The sequence below is a fragment of the Hyla sarda genome, unplaced genomic scaffold (assembly GCF_029499605.1).
Source record: "Hyla sarda isolate aHylSar1 unplaced genomic scaffold, aHylSar1.hap1 scaffold_1471, whole genome shotgun sequence".
In the NCBI taxonomy this organism is placed as follows: Eukaryota; Metazoa; Chordata; class Amphibia; order Anura; family Hylidae; genus Hyla; species Hyla sarda.
This window is the reverse complement of record NW_026608103.1, coordinates 30,394-44,773: the sequence shown is the minus strand read 5'-3', so window position 1 is coordinate 44,773 and position 14,380 is coordinate 30,394. Positions and strand designations below refer to the sequence as shown.

The window sequence follows — 14,380 nt, the reverse complement described above, 5'->3', positions numbered from 1 at the left end:
TTGCTTGACCATGCATTGGTTTCTGTGGTCAGTGAATGATAAAAACAAAATTTACCATCCATTGATGGATGGGAAATCCGCCATGAGGCATTTGTTTTTAGAAACTGCTGCTCACAACCAATGTTGCAATGGAGTGTCTCCATCTGCTGGTGGTATTGGAAAGGCATTAGTGCTATGACAGGGTCTGAAGAAGAAGAAGAAGAAGAAGAAGAAGACGGAAAAAAATATATATAAAAAGAAAAAGAGAGAGAGAGAGAGAGACTGACTTAGTGAGCGAGTGAGTGAGAGAGTGAGAGTGAGTGAGAGTGAATGAGTGAGTGAGTGATTGAGTGAGTGAGTGAGTGAGTGAGAACAAATGAGTTAAAGCAAGTGAGTGAGAGAGATCGAATGAATGAAAGTCTGAATGACAGAAAGAAAAAAGGATGAAGAAAGAAGCATGAAGAAAAAAAAATGTATATGGAGTTGCTGACATGAGTGCAATCTACAAAGCCGTTGAGGCTGATCCTCATGGGAGGATTATTGCACCAGGACCCTTAGCACTTTTAAAATGCCATTCAATGCCACGGGCTAGATGTAAACTGCAGATGACCATGTTGTGGTAGTTACCATGGATACCCAAGTGATGTGTGAGCTAACACATAGGCCCAACAGATTCCAAGAAGGCCAGAATCACCAGCGGCACCACCATCGATTGTCAGGTCACCCGGATTCAGCAAATACCAGAGTCCAAAATGATGCAGGTTTATACTGTTAATTTTCAGTTTATCGTTACAGTTGGTGTTATTCCATGTCGGAAGGGACGCAGCTACAGCCAGTGGGGTAACTAGAGACAGGCAGGCAGCTATGTGCAACAAAGGTAGGCGTGTTGTTTTCATATGCAGATCTGAAATATTGTCTTATATGCAAGAGGAGGAGTGATGGGGGTTCAGGCAAAAGCCAGGCTATGGATTGCATTGCTAAATGCTCCATCAGAGTGCAATGGTCGCCTGTCCTTTTTTTAAGTGATGATGTGGGTTTAGCCTGTGCTGTATGTATGTATGGGTGGCTGACTGCCACCCACCCAGAAAGTGTATGGGAGGCTGGTTGGCTGCCAGCCTTCCTTCCATTCCTATGAGTAATGTGAGTGCTCATGAAGGGGACATGGTTGGGTCCACCCCTTTCCCGGTTATCCCCTCTAGGCCTTTTGGCTTAGATCAAGTGTAAAAAAAGAAAGGATCTTGCGACAGATCGCATCCTGAGGCACGTTTTTTTTTGTGTGAATACTTGCACTTGGGTGACTTGTGAGCACATACTGATACATACGTTCCCTATCTGGGGACCATAAATTAAATGGATTTTTGAGAAAGGGAGCTGATTTGGAAGCTTGCTTCTGTCGCCCTATGCATTGACCCGATGTGGCAGTATCTTCGGGTAGTGAACAGTGCACCACCCCATTCCAGTGTTAAACAAGAAAGATTCTCATTTAATCCTCCGTGGGTGAGAATTTGAGTTTGAGAATTGGAGACCAAAATGATGAGTTGCACTGACTGGTTTATGAACGTCTATTCATTTAGCGTTTTAATGACCATGTTTGCACACTGATTGGTGTAAAAAAATAAAATAAAACTAAATAATAATAATCTAGCACACCTGTGCAGGTTTGACATGACATGACAGGTAGCTGTCTTGTGGGTGGTGCTGAATCCTGTTAAATGACATGAGGGTCTCATGCCTATACACAAGGGTGTGTCATTGCTGTTGCTTGACCATGCATTGGTTTCTGTGGTCAGTGAATGATAAAAACAAAATTTACCATCCATTGATGGATGGGAAATCCGCCATGAGGCATTTGTTTTTAGAAACTGCTGCTCACAACCAATGTTGCAATGGAGTGTCTCCATCTGCTGGTGGTATTGGAAAGGCATTAGTGCTATGACAGGGTCTGAAGAAGAAGAAGAAGAAGAAGAAGAAGACGGAAAAAAATATATATAAAAAGAAAAAGAGAGAGAGAGAGAGAGACTGACTTAGTGAGCGAGTGAGTGAGAGAGTGAGAGTGAGTGAGAGTGAATGAGTGAGTGAGTGATTGAGTGAGTGAGTGAGTGAGTGAGAACAAATGAGTTAAAGCAAGTGAGTGAGAGAGATCGAATGAATGAAAGTCTGAATGACAGAAAGAAAAAAGGATGAAGAAAGAAGCATGAAGAAAAAAAAATGTATATGGAGTTGCTGACATGAGTGCAATCTACAAAGCCGTTGAGGCTGATCCTCATGGGAGGATTATTGCACCAGGACCCTTAGCACTTTTAAAATGCCATTCAATGCCACGGGCTAGATGTAAACTGCAGATGACCATGTTGTGGTAGTTACCATGGATACCCAAGTGATGTGTGAGCTAACACATAGGCCCAACAGATTCCAAGAAGGCCAGAATCACCAGCGGCACCACCATCGATTGTCAGGTCACCCGGATTCAGCAAATACCAGAGTCCAAAATGATGCAGGTTTATACTGTTAATTTTCAGTTTATCGTTACAGTTGGTGTTATTCCATGTCGGAAGGGACGCAGCTACAGCCAGTGGGGTAACTAGAGACAGGCAGGCAGCTATGTGCAACAAAGGTAGGCGTGTTGTTTTCATATGCAGATCTGAAATATTGTCTTATATGCAAGAGGAGGAGTGATGGGGGTTCAGGCAAAAGCCAGGCTATGGATTGCATTGCTAAATGCTCCATCAGAGTGCAATGGTCGCCTGTCCTTTTTTTAAGTGATGATGTGGGTTTAGCCTGTGCTGTATGTATGTATGGGTGGCTGACTGCCACCCACCCAGAAAGTGTATGGGAGGCTGGTTGGCTGCCAGCCTTCCTTCCATTCCTATGAGTAATGTGAGTGCTCATGAAGGGGACATGGTTGGGTCCACCCCTTTCCCGGTTATCCCCTCTAGGCCTTTTGGCTTAGATCAAGTGTAAAAAAAGAAAGGATCTTGCGACAGATCGCATCCTGAGGCACGTTTTTTTTTGTGTGAATACTTGCACTTGGGTGACTTGTGAGCACATACTGATACATACGTTCCCTATCTGGGGACCATAAATTAAATGGATTTTTGAGAAAGGGAGCTGATTTGGAAGCTTGCTTCTGTCGCCCTATGCATTGACCCGATGTGGCAGTATCTTCGGGTAGTGAACAGTGCACCACCCCATTCCAGTGTTAAACAAGAAAGATTCTCATTTAATCCTCCGTGGGTGAGAATTTGAGTTTGAGAATTGGAGACCAAAATGATGAGTTGCACTGACTGGTTTATGAACGTCTATTCATTTAGCGTTTTAATGACCATGTTTGCACACTGATTGGTGTAAAAAAATAAAATAAAACTAAATAATAATAATCTAGCACACCTGTGCAGGTTTGACATGACATGACAGGTAGCTGTCTTGTGGGTGGTGCTGAATCCTGTTAAATGACATGAGGGTCTCATGCCTATACACAAGGGTGTGTCATTGCTGTTGCTTGACCATGCATTGGTTTCTGTGGTCAGTGAATGATAAAAACAAAATTTACCATCCATTGATGGATGGGAAATCCGCCATGAGGCATTTGTTTTTAGAAACTGCTGCTCACAACCAATGTTGCAATGGAGTGTCTCCATCTGCTGGTGGTATTGGAAAGGCATTAGTGCTATGACAGGGTCTGAAGAAGAAGAAGAAGAAGAAGAAGAAGACGGAAAAAAATATATATAAAAAGAAAAAGAGAGAGAGAGAGAGAGACTGACTTAGTGAGCGAGTGAGTGAGAGAGTGAGAGTGAGTGAGAGTGAATGAGTGAGTGAGTGATTGAGTGAGTGAGTGAGTGAGTGAGTGAGTGAGTGAGAACAAATGAGTTAAAGCAAGTGAGTGAGAGAGATCGAATGAATGAAAGTCTGAATGACAGAAAGAAAAAAGGATGAAGAAAGAAGCATGAAGAAAAAAAAATGTATATGGAGTTGCTGACATGAGTGCAATCTACAAAGCCGTTGAGGCTGATCCTCATGGGAGGATTATTGCACCAGGACCCTTAGCACTTTTAAAATGCCATTCAATGCCACGGGCTAGATGTAAACTGCAGATGACCATGTTGTGGTAGTTACCATGGATACCCAAGTGATGTGTGAGCTAACACATAGGCCCAACAGATTCCAAGAAGGCCAGAATCACCAGCGGCACCACCATCGATTGTCAGGTCACCCGGATTCAGCAAATACCAGAGTCCAAAATGATGCAGGTTTATACTGTTAATTTTCAGTTTATCGTTACAGTTGGTGTTATTCCATGTCGGAAGGGACGCAGCTACAGCCAGTGGGGTAACTAGAGACAGGCAGGCAGCTATGTGCAACAAAGGTAGGCGTGTTGTTTTCATATGCAGATCTGAAATATTGTCTTATATGCAAGAGGAGGAGTGATGGGGGTTCAGGCAAAAGCCAGGCTATGGATTGCATTGCTAAATGCTCCATCAGAGTGCAATGGTCGCCTGTCCTTTTTTTAAGTGATGATGTGGGTTTAGCCTGTGCTGTATGTATGTATGGGTGGCTGACTGCCACCCACCCAGAAAGTGTATGGGAGGCTGGTTGGCTGCCAGCCTTCCTTCCATTCCTATGAGTAATGTGAGTGCTCATGAAGGGGACATGGTTGGGTCCACCCCTTTCCCGGTTATCCCCTCTAGGCCTTTTGGCTTAGATCAAGTGTAAAAAAAGAAAGGATCTTGCGACAGATCGCATCCTGAGGCACGTTTTTTTTTGTGTGAATACTTGCACTTGGGTGACTTGTGAGCACATACTGATACATACGTTCCCTATCTGGGGACCATAAATTAAATGGATTTTTGAGAAAGGGAGCTGATTTGGAAGCTTGCTTCTGTCGCCCTATGCATTGACCCGATGTGGCAGTATCTTCGGGTAGTGAACAGTGCACCACCCCATTCCAGTGTTAAACAAGAAAGATTCTCATTTAATCCTCCGTGGGTGAGAATTTGAGTTTGAGAATTGGAGACCAAAATGATGAGTTGCACTGACTGGTTTATGAACGTCTATTCATTTAGCGTTTTAATGACCATGTTTGCACACTGATTGGTGTAAAAAAATAAAATAAAACTAAATAATAATAATCTAGCACACCTGTGCAGGTTTGACATGACATGACAGGTAGCTGTCTTGTGGGTGGTGCTGAATCCTGTTAAATGACATGAGGGTCTCATGCCTATACACAAGGGTGTGTCATTGCTGTTGCTTGACCATGCATTGGTTTCTGTGGTCAGTGAATGATAAAAACAAAATTTACCATCCATTGATGGATGGGAAATCCGCCATGAGGCATTTGTTTTTAGAAACTGCTGCTCACAACCAATGTTGCAATGGAGTGTCTCCATCTGCTGGTGGTATTGGAAAGGCATTAGTGCTATGACAGGGTCTGAAGAAGAAGAAGAAGAAGAAGAAGAAGAAGAAGAAGAAGACGGAAAAAAATATATATAAAAAGAAAAAGAGAGAGAGAGAGAGAGACTGACTTAGTGAGCGAGTGAGTGAGAGAGTGAGAGTGAGTGAGAGTGAATGAGTGAGTGAGTGATTGAGTGAGTGAGTGAGTGAGTGAGAACAAATGAGTTAAAGCAAGTGAGTGAGAGAGATCGAATGAATGAAAGTCTGAATGACAGAAAAGAAAAAAGGATGAAGAAAGAAGCATGAAGAAAAAAAAATGTATATGGAGTTGCTGACATGAGTGCAATCTACAAAGCCGTTGAGGCTGATCCTCATGGGAGGATTATTGCACCAGGACCCTTAGCACTTTTAAAATGCCATTCAATGCCACGGGCTAGATGTAAACTGCAGATGACCATGTTGTGGTAGTTACCATGGATACCCAAGTGATGTGTGAGCTAACACATAGGCCCAACAGATTCCAAGAAGGCCAGAATCACCAGCGGCACCACCATCGATTGTCAGGTCACCCGGATTCAGCAAATACCAGAGTCCAAAATGATGCAGGTTTATACTGTTAATTTTCAGTTTATCGTTACAGTTGGTGTTATTCCATGTCGGAAGGGACGCAGCTACAGCCAGTGGGGTAACTAGAGACAGGCAGGCAGCTATGTGCAACAAAGGTAGGCGTGTTGTTTTCATATGCAGATCTGAAATATTGTCTTATATGCAAGAGGAGGAGTGATGGGGGTTCAGGCAAAAGCCAGGCTATGGATTGCATTGCTAAATGCTCCATCAGAGTGCAATGGTCGCCTGTCCTTTTTTTAAGTGATGATGTGGGTTTAGCCTGTGCTGTATGTATGTATGGGTGGCTGACTGCCACCCACCCAGAAAGTGTATGGGAGGCTGGTTGGCTGCCAGCCTTCCTTCCATTCCTATGAGTAATGTGAGTGCTCATGAAGGGGACATGGTTGGGTCCACCCCTTTCCCGGTTATCCCCTCTAGGCCTTTTGGCTTAGATCAAGTGTAAAAAAAGAAAGGATCTTGCGACAGATCGCATCCTGAGGCACGTTTTTTTTTTTGTGTGAATACTTGCACTTGGGTGACTTGTGAGCATATACTGATACATACGTTCCCTATCTGGGGACCATAAATTAAATGGATTTTTGAGAAAGGGAGCTGATTTGGAAGCTTGCTTCTGTCGCCCTATGCATTGACCCGATGTGGCAGTATCTTCGGGTAGTGAACAGTGCACCACCCCATTCCAGTGTTAAACAAGAAAGATTCTCATTTAATCCTCCGTGGGTGAGAATTTGAGTTTGAGAATTGGAGACCAAAATGATGAGTTGCACTGACTGGTTTATGAACGTCTATTCATTTAGCGTTTTAATGACCATGTTTGCACACTGATTGGTGTAAAAAAATAAAATAAAACTAAATAATAATAATCTAGCACACCTGTGCAGGTTTGACATGACATGACAGGTAGCTGTCTTGTGGGTGGTGCTGAATCCTGTTAAATGACATGAGGGTCTCATGCCTATACACAAGGGTGTGTCATTGCTGTTGCTTGACCATGCATTGGTTTCTGTGGTCAGTGAATGATAAAAACAAAATTTACCATCCATTGATGGATGGGAAATCCGCCATGAGGCATTTGTTTTAAGAAACTGCTGCTCACAACCAATGTTGCAATGGAGTGTCTCCATCTGCTGGTGGTATTGGAAAGGCATTAGTGCTATGACAGGGTCTGAAGAAGAAGAAGAAGAAGAAGAAGAAGAAGAAGACGGAAAAAAATATATATAAAAAGAAAAAGAGAGAGAGAGAGAGAGACTGACTTAGTGAGCGAGTGAGTGAGAGAGTGAGAGTGAGTGAGAGTGAATGAGTGAGTGAGTGATTGAGTGAGTGAGTGAGTGAGTGAGTGAGAACAAATGAGTTAAAGCAAGTGAGTGAGAGAGATCGAATGAATGAAAGTCTGAATGACAGAAAGAAAAAAGGATGAAGAAAGAAGCATGAAGAAAAAAAAATGTATATGGAGTTGCTGACATGAGTGCAATCTACAAAGCCGTTGAGGCTGATCCTCATGGGAGGATTATTGCACCAGGACCCTTAGCACTTTTAAAATGCCATTCAATGCCACGGGCTAGATGTAAACTGCAGATGACCATGTTGTGGTAGTTACCATGGATACCCAAGTGATGTGTGAGCTAACACATAGGCCCAACAGATTCCAAGAAGGCCAGAATCACCAGCGGCACCACCATCGATTGTCAGGTCACCCGGATTCAGCAAATACCAGAGTCCAAAATGATGCAGGTTTATACTGTTAATTTTCAGTTTATCGTTACAGTTGGTGTTATTCCATGTCGGAAGGGACGCAGCTACAGCCAGTGGGGTAACTAGAGACAGGCAGGCAGCTATGTGCAACAAAGGTAGGCGTGTTGTTTTCATATGCAGATCTGAAATATTGTCTTATATGCAAGAGGAGGAGTGATGGGGGTTCAGGCAAAAGCCAGGCTATGGATTGCATTGCTAAATGCTCCATCAGAGTGCAATGGTCGCCTGTCCTTTTTTTAAGTGATGATGTGGGTTTAGCCTGTGCTGTATGTATGTATGGGTGGCTGACTGCCACCCACCCAGAAAGTGTATGGGAGGCTGGTTGGCTGCCAGCCTTCCTTCCATTCCTATGAGTAATGTGAGTGCTCATGAAGGGGACATGGTTGGGTCCACCCCTTTCCCGGTTATCCCCTCTAGGCCTTTTGGCTTAGATCAAGTGTAAAAAAAGAAAGGATCTTGCGACAGATCGCATCCTGAGGCACGTTTTTTTTTGTGTGAATACTTGCACTTGGGTGACTTGTGAGCACATACTGATACATACGTTCCCTATCTGGGGACCATAAATTAAATGGATTTTTGAGAAAGGGAGCTGATTTGGAAGCTTGCTTCTGTCGCCCTATGCATTGACCCGATGTGGCAGTATCTTCGGGTAGTGAACAGTGCACCACCCCATTCCAGTGTTAAACAAGAAAGATTCTCATTTAATCCTCCGTGGGTGAGAATTTGAGTTTGAGAATTGGAGACCAAAATGATGAGTTGCACTGACTGGTTTATGAACGTCTATTCATTTAGCGTTTTAATGACCATGTTTGCACACTGATTGGTGTAAAAAAATAAAATAAAACTAAATAATAATAATCTAGCACACCTGTGCAGGTTTGACATGACATGACAGGTAGCTGTCTTGTGGGTGGTGCTGAATCCTGTTAAATGACATGAGGGTCTCATGCCTATACACAAGGGTGTGTCATTGCTGTTGCTTGACCATGCATTGGTTTCTGTGGTCAGTGAATGATAAAAACAAAATTTACCATCCATTGATGGATGGGAAATCCGCCATGAGGCATTTGTTTTAAGAAACTGCTGCTCACAACCAATGTTGCAATGGAGTGTCTCCATCTGCTGGTGGTATTGGAAAGGCATTAGTGCTATGACAGGGTCTGAAGAAGAAGAAGAAGAAGAAGAAGAAGAAGAAGAAGACGGAAAAAAATATATATAAAAAGAAAAAGAGAGAGAGAGAGAGAGACTGACTTAGTGAGCGAGTGAGTGAGAGAGTGAGAGTGAGTGAGAGTGAATGAGTGAGTGAGTGATTGAGTGAGTGAGTGAGTGAGTGAGTGAGAACAAATGAGTTAAAGCAAGTGAGTGAGAGAGATCGAATGAATGAAAGTCTGAATGACAGAAAGAAAAAAGGATGAAGAAAGAAGCATGAAGAAAAAAAAATGTATATGGAGTTGCTGACATGAGTGCAATCTACAAAGCCGTTGAGGCTGATCCTCATGGGAGGATTATTGCACCAGGACCCTTAGCACTTTTAAAATGCCATTCAATGCCACGGGCTAGATGTAAACTGCAGATGACCATGTTGTGGTAGTTACCATGGATACCCAAGTGATGTGTGAGCTAACACATAGGCCCAACAGATTCCAAGAAGGCCAGAATCACCAGCGGCACCACCATCGATTGTCAGGTCACCCGGATTCAGCAAATACCAGAGTCCAAAATGATGCAGGTTTATACTGTTAATTTTCAGTTTATCGTTACAGTTGGTGTTATTCCATGTCGGAAGGGACGCAGCTACAGCCAGTGGGGTAACTAGAGACAGGCAGGCAGCTATGTGCAACAAAGGTAGGCGTGTTGTTTTCATATGCAGATCTGAAATATTGTCTTATATGCAAGAGGAGGAGTGATGGGGGTTCAGGCAAAAGCCAGGCTATGGATTGCATTGCTAAATGCTCCATCAGAGTGCAATGGTCGCCTGTCCTTTTTTTAAGTGATGATGTGGGTTTAGCCTGTGCTGTATGTATGTATGGGTGGCTGACTGCCACCCACCCAGAAAGTGTATGGGAGGCTGGTTGGCTGCCAGCCTTCCTTCCATTCCTATGAGTAATGTGAGTGCTCATGAAGGGGACATGGTTGGGTCCACCCCTTTCCCGGTTATCCCCTCTAGGCCTTTTGGCTTAGATCAAGTGTAAAAAAAGAAAGGATCTTGCGACAGATCGCATCCTGAGGCACGTTTTTTTTTTGTGTGAATACTTGCACTTGGGTGACTTGTGAGCACATACTGATACATACGTTCCCTATCTGGGGACCATAAATTAAATGGATTTTTGAGAAAGGGAGCTGATTTGGAAGCTTGCTTCTGTCGCCCTATGCATTGACCCGATGTGGCAGTATCTTCGGGTAGTGAACAGTGCACCACCCCATTCCAGTGTTAAACAAGAAAGATTCTCATTTAATCCTCCGTGGGTGAGAATTTGAGTTTGAGAATTGGAGACCAAAATGATGAGTTGCACTGACTGGTTTATGAACGTCTATTCATTTAGCGTTTTAATGACCATGTTTGCACACTGATTGGTGTAAAAAAATAAAATAAAACTAAATAATAATAATCTAGCACACCTGTGCAGGTTTGACATGACATGACAGGTAGCTGTCTTGTGGGTGGTGCTGAATCCTGTTAAATGACATGAGGGTCTCATGCCTATACACAAGGGTGTGTCATTGCTGTTGCTTGACCATGCATTGGTTTCTGTGGTCAGTGAATGATAAAAACAAAATTTACCATCCATTGATGGATGGGAAATCCGCCATGAGGCATTTGTTTTTAGAAACTGCTGCTCACAACCAATGTTGCAATGGAGTGTCTCCATCTGCTGGTGGTATTGGAAAGGCATTAGTGCTATGACAGGGTCTGAAGAAGAAGAAGAAGACGGAAAAAAATATATATAAAAAGAAAAAGAGAGAGAGAGAGAGACTGACTTAGTGAGCGAGTGAGTGAGAGAGTGAGAGTGAGTGAGAGTGAATGAGTGAGTGAGTGATTGAGTGAGTGAGTGAGTGAGTGAGAACAAATGAGTTAAAGCAAGTGAGTGAGAGAGATCGAATGAATGAAAGTCTGAATGACAGAAAGAAAAAAGGATGAAGAAAGAAGCATGAAGAAAAAAAAATGTATATGGAGTTGCTGACATGAGTGCAATCTACAAAGCCGTTGAGGCTGATCCTCATGGGAGGATTATTGCACCAGGACCCTTAGCACTTTTAAAATGCCATTCAATGCCACGGGCTAGATGTAAACTGCAGATGACCATGTTGTGGTAGTTACCATGGATACCCAAGTGATGTGTGAGCTAACACATAGGCCCAACAGATTCCAAGAAGGCCAGAATCACCAGCGGCACCACCATCGATTGTCAGGTCACCCGGATTCAGCAAATACCAGAGTCCAAAATGATGCAGGTTTATACTGTTAATTTTCAGTTTATCGTTACAGTTGGTGTTATTCCATGTCGGAAGGGACGCAGCTACAGCCAGTGGGGTAACTAGAGACAGGCAGGCAGCTATGTGCAACAAAGGTAGGCGTGTTGTTTTCATATGCAGATCTGAAATATTGTCTTATATGCAAGAGGAGGAGTGATGGGGGTTCAGGCAAAAGCCAGGCTATGGATTGCATTGCTAAATGCTCCATCAGAGTGCAATGGTCGCCTGTCCTTTTTTTAAGTGATGATGTGGGTTTAGCCTGTGCTGTATGTATGTATGGGTGGCTGACTGCCACCCACCCAGAAAGTGTATGGGAGGCTGGTTGGCTGCCAGCCTTCCTTCCATTCCTATGAGTAATGTGAGTGCTCATGAAGGGGACATGGTTGGGTCCACCCCTTTCCCGGTTATCCCCTCTAGGCCTTTTGGCTTAGATCAAGTGTAAAAAAAGAAAGGATCTTGCGACAGATCGCATCCTGAGGCACGTTTTTTTTTGTGTGAATACTTGCACTTGGGTGACTTGTGAGCACATACTGATACATACGTTCCCTATCTGGGGACCATAAATTAAATGGATTTTTGAGAAAGGGAGCTGATTTGGAAGCTTGCTTCTGTCGCCCTATGCATTGACCCGATGTGGCAGTATCTTCGGGTAGTGAACAGTGCACCACCCCATTCCAGTGTTAAACAAGAAAGATTCTCATTTAATCCTCCGTGGGTGAGAATTTGAGTTTGAGAATTGGAGACCAAAATGATGAGTTGCACTGACTGGTTTATGAACGTCTATTCATTTAGCGTTTTAATGACCATGTTTGCACACTGATTGGTGTAAAAAAATAAAATAAAACTAAATAATAATAATCTAGCACACCTGTGCAGGTTTGACATGACATGACAGGTAGCTGTCTTGTGGGTGGTGCTGAATCCTGTTAAATGACATGAGGGTCTCATGCCTATACACAAGGGTGTGTCATTGCTGTTGCTTGACCATGCATTGGTTTCTGTGGTCAGTGAATGATAAAAACAAAATTTACCATCCATTGATGGATGGGAAATCCGCCATGAGGCATTTGTTTTTAGAAACTGCTGCTCACAACCAATGTTGCAATGGAGTGTCTCCATCTGCTGGTGGTATTGGAAAGGCATTAGTGCTATGACAGGGTCTGAAGAAGAAGAAGAAGAAGAAGAAGACGGAAAAAAATATATATAAAAAGAAAAAGAGAGAGAGAGAGAGAGACTGACTTAGTGAGCGAGTGAGTGAGAGAGTGAGAGTGAGTGAGAGTGAATGAGTGAGTGAGTGATTGAGTGAGTGAGTGAGTGAGTGAGTGAGAACAAATGAGTTAAAGCAAGTGAGTGAGAGAGATCGAATGAATGAAAGTCTGAATGACAGAAAGAAAAAAGGATGAAGAAAGAAGCATGAAGAAAAAAAAATGTATATGGAGTTGCTGACATGAGTGCAATCTACAAAGCCGTTGAGGCTGATCCTCATGGGAGGATTATTGCACCAGGACCCTTAGCACTTTTAAAATGCCATTCAATGCCACGGGCTAGATGTAAACTGCAGATGACCATGTTGTGGTAGTTACCATGGATACCCAAGTGATGTGTGAGCTAACACATAGGCCCAACAGATTCCAAGAAGGCCAGAATCACCAGCGGCACCACCATCGATTGTCAGGTCACCCGGATTCAGCAAATACCAGAGTCCAAAATGATGCAGGTTTATACTGTTAATTTTCAGTTTATCGTTACAGTTGGTGTTATTCCATGTCGGAAGGGACGCAGCTACAGCCAGTGGGGTAACTAGAGACAGGCAGGCAGCTATGTGCAACAAAGGTAGGCGTGTTGTTTTCATATGCAGATCTGAAATATTGTCTTATATGCAAGAGGAGGAGTGATGGGGGTTCAGGCAAAAGCCAGGCTATGGATTGCATTGCTAAATGCTCCATCAGAGTGCAATGGTCGCCTGTCCTTTTTTTAAGTGATGATGTGGGTTTAGCCTGTGCTGTATGTATGTATGGGTGGCTGACTGCCACCCACCCAGAAAGTGTATGGGAGGCTGGTTGGCTGCCAGCCTTCCTTCCATTCCTATGAGTAATGTGAGTGCTCATGAAGGGGACATGGTTGGGTCCACCCCTTTCCCGGTTATCCCCTCTAGGCCTTTTGGCTTAGATCAAGTGTAAAAAAAGAAAGGATCTTGCGACAGATCGCATCCTGAGGCACGTTTTTTTTTGTGTGAATACTTGCACTTGGGTGACTTGTGAGCACATACTGATACATACGTTCCCTATCTGGGGACCATAAATTAAATGGATTTTTGAGAAAGGGAGCTGATTTGGAAGCTTGCTTCTGTCGCCCTATGCATTGACCCGATGTGGCAGTATCTTCGGGTAGTGAACAGTGCACCACCCCATTCCAGTGTTAAACAAGAAAGATTCTCATTTAATCCTCCGTGGGTGAGAATTTGAGTTTGAGAATTGGAGACCAAAATGATGAGTTGCACTGACTGGTTTATGAACGTCTATTCATTTAGCGTTTTAATGACCATGTTTGCACACTGATTGGTGTAAAAAAATAAAATAAAACTAAATAATAATAATCTAGCACACCTGTGCAGGTTTGACATGACATGACAGGTAGCTGTCTTGTGGGTGGTGCTGAATCCTGTTAAATGACATGAGGGTCTCATGCCTATACACAAGGGTGTGTCATTGCTGTTGCTTGACCATGCATTGGTTTCTGTGGTCAGTGAATGATAAAAACAAAATTTACCATCCATTGATGGATGGGAAATCCGCCATGAGGCATTTGTTTTTAGAAACTGCTGCTCACAACCAATGTTGCAATGGAGTGTCTCCATCTGCTGGTGGTATTGGAAAGGCATTAGTGCTATGACAGGGTCTGAAGAAGAAGAAGAAGAAGAAGAAGACGGAAAAAAATATATATAAAAAGAAAAAGAGAGAGAGAGAGAGAGACTGACTTAGTGAGCGAGTGAGTGAGAGAGTGAGAGTGAGTGAGAGTGAATGAGTGAGTGAGTGATTGAGTGAGTGAGTGAGTGAGTGAGAACAAATGAGTTAAAGCAAGTGAGTGAGAGAGATCGAATGAATGAAAGTCTGAATGACAGAAAGAAAAAAGGATGAAGAAAGAAGCATGAAGAAAAAAA

At 43.3% G+C, this 14,380-nt stretch overlaps 8 pseudogenes; all 8 read left to right on the top strand.

The window, feature by feature from the left end:
- Nucleotides 1-1,167: 1,167 nt before the first annotated feature.
- LOC130308212 (U2 spliceosomal RNA) lies at nucleotides 1,168-1,431 on the top strand (annotated as a pseudogene).
- Nucleotides 1,432-2,904: 1,473 nt separating this feature from the next.
- On the top strand, nucleotides 2,905-3,168 carry LOC130308211 (U2 spliceosomal RNA; annotated as a pseudogene).
- Nucleotides 3,169-4,653: 1,485 nt separating this feature from the next.
- On the top strand, nucleotides 4,654-4,917 carry LOC130308210 (U2 spliceosomal RNA; annotated as a pseudogene).
- A 1,486-nt stretch (nucleotides 4,918-6,403) lies between these two features.
- On the top strand, nucleotides 6,404-6,669 carry LOC130308244 (U2 spliceosomal RNA; annotated as a pseudogene).
- Nucleotides 6,670-8,152: 1,483 nt separating this feature from the next.
- LOC130308209 (U2 spliceosomal RNA) lies at nucleotides 8,153-8,416 on the top strand (annotated as a pseudogene).
- Nucleotides 8,417-9,902: 1,486 nt separating this feature from the next.
- LOC130308241 (U2 spliceosomal RNA) lies at nucleotides 9,903-10,167 on the top strand (annotated as a pseudogene).
- Nucleotides 10,168-11,626: 1,459 nt separating this feature from the next.
- On the top strand, nucleotides 11,627-11,890 carry LOC130308207 (U2 spliceosomal RNA; annotated as a pseudogene).
- Nucleotides 11,891-13,364: 1,474 nt separating this feature from the next.
- On the top strand, nucleotides 13,365-13,628 carry LOC130308206 (U2 spliceosomal RNA; annotated as a pseudogene).
- Nucleotides 13,629-14,380: the final 752 nt, after the last annotated feature.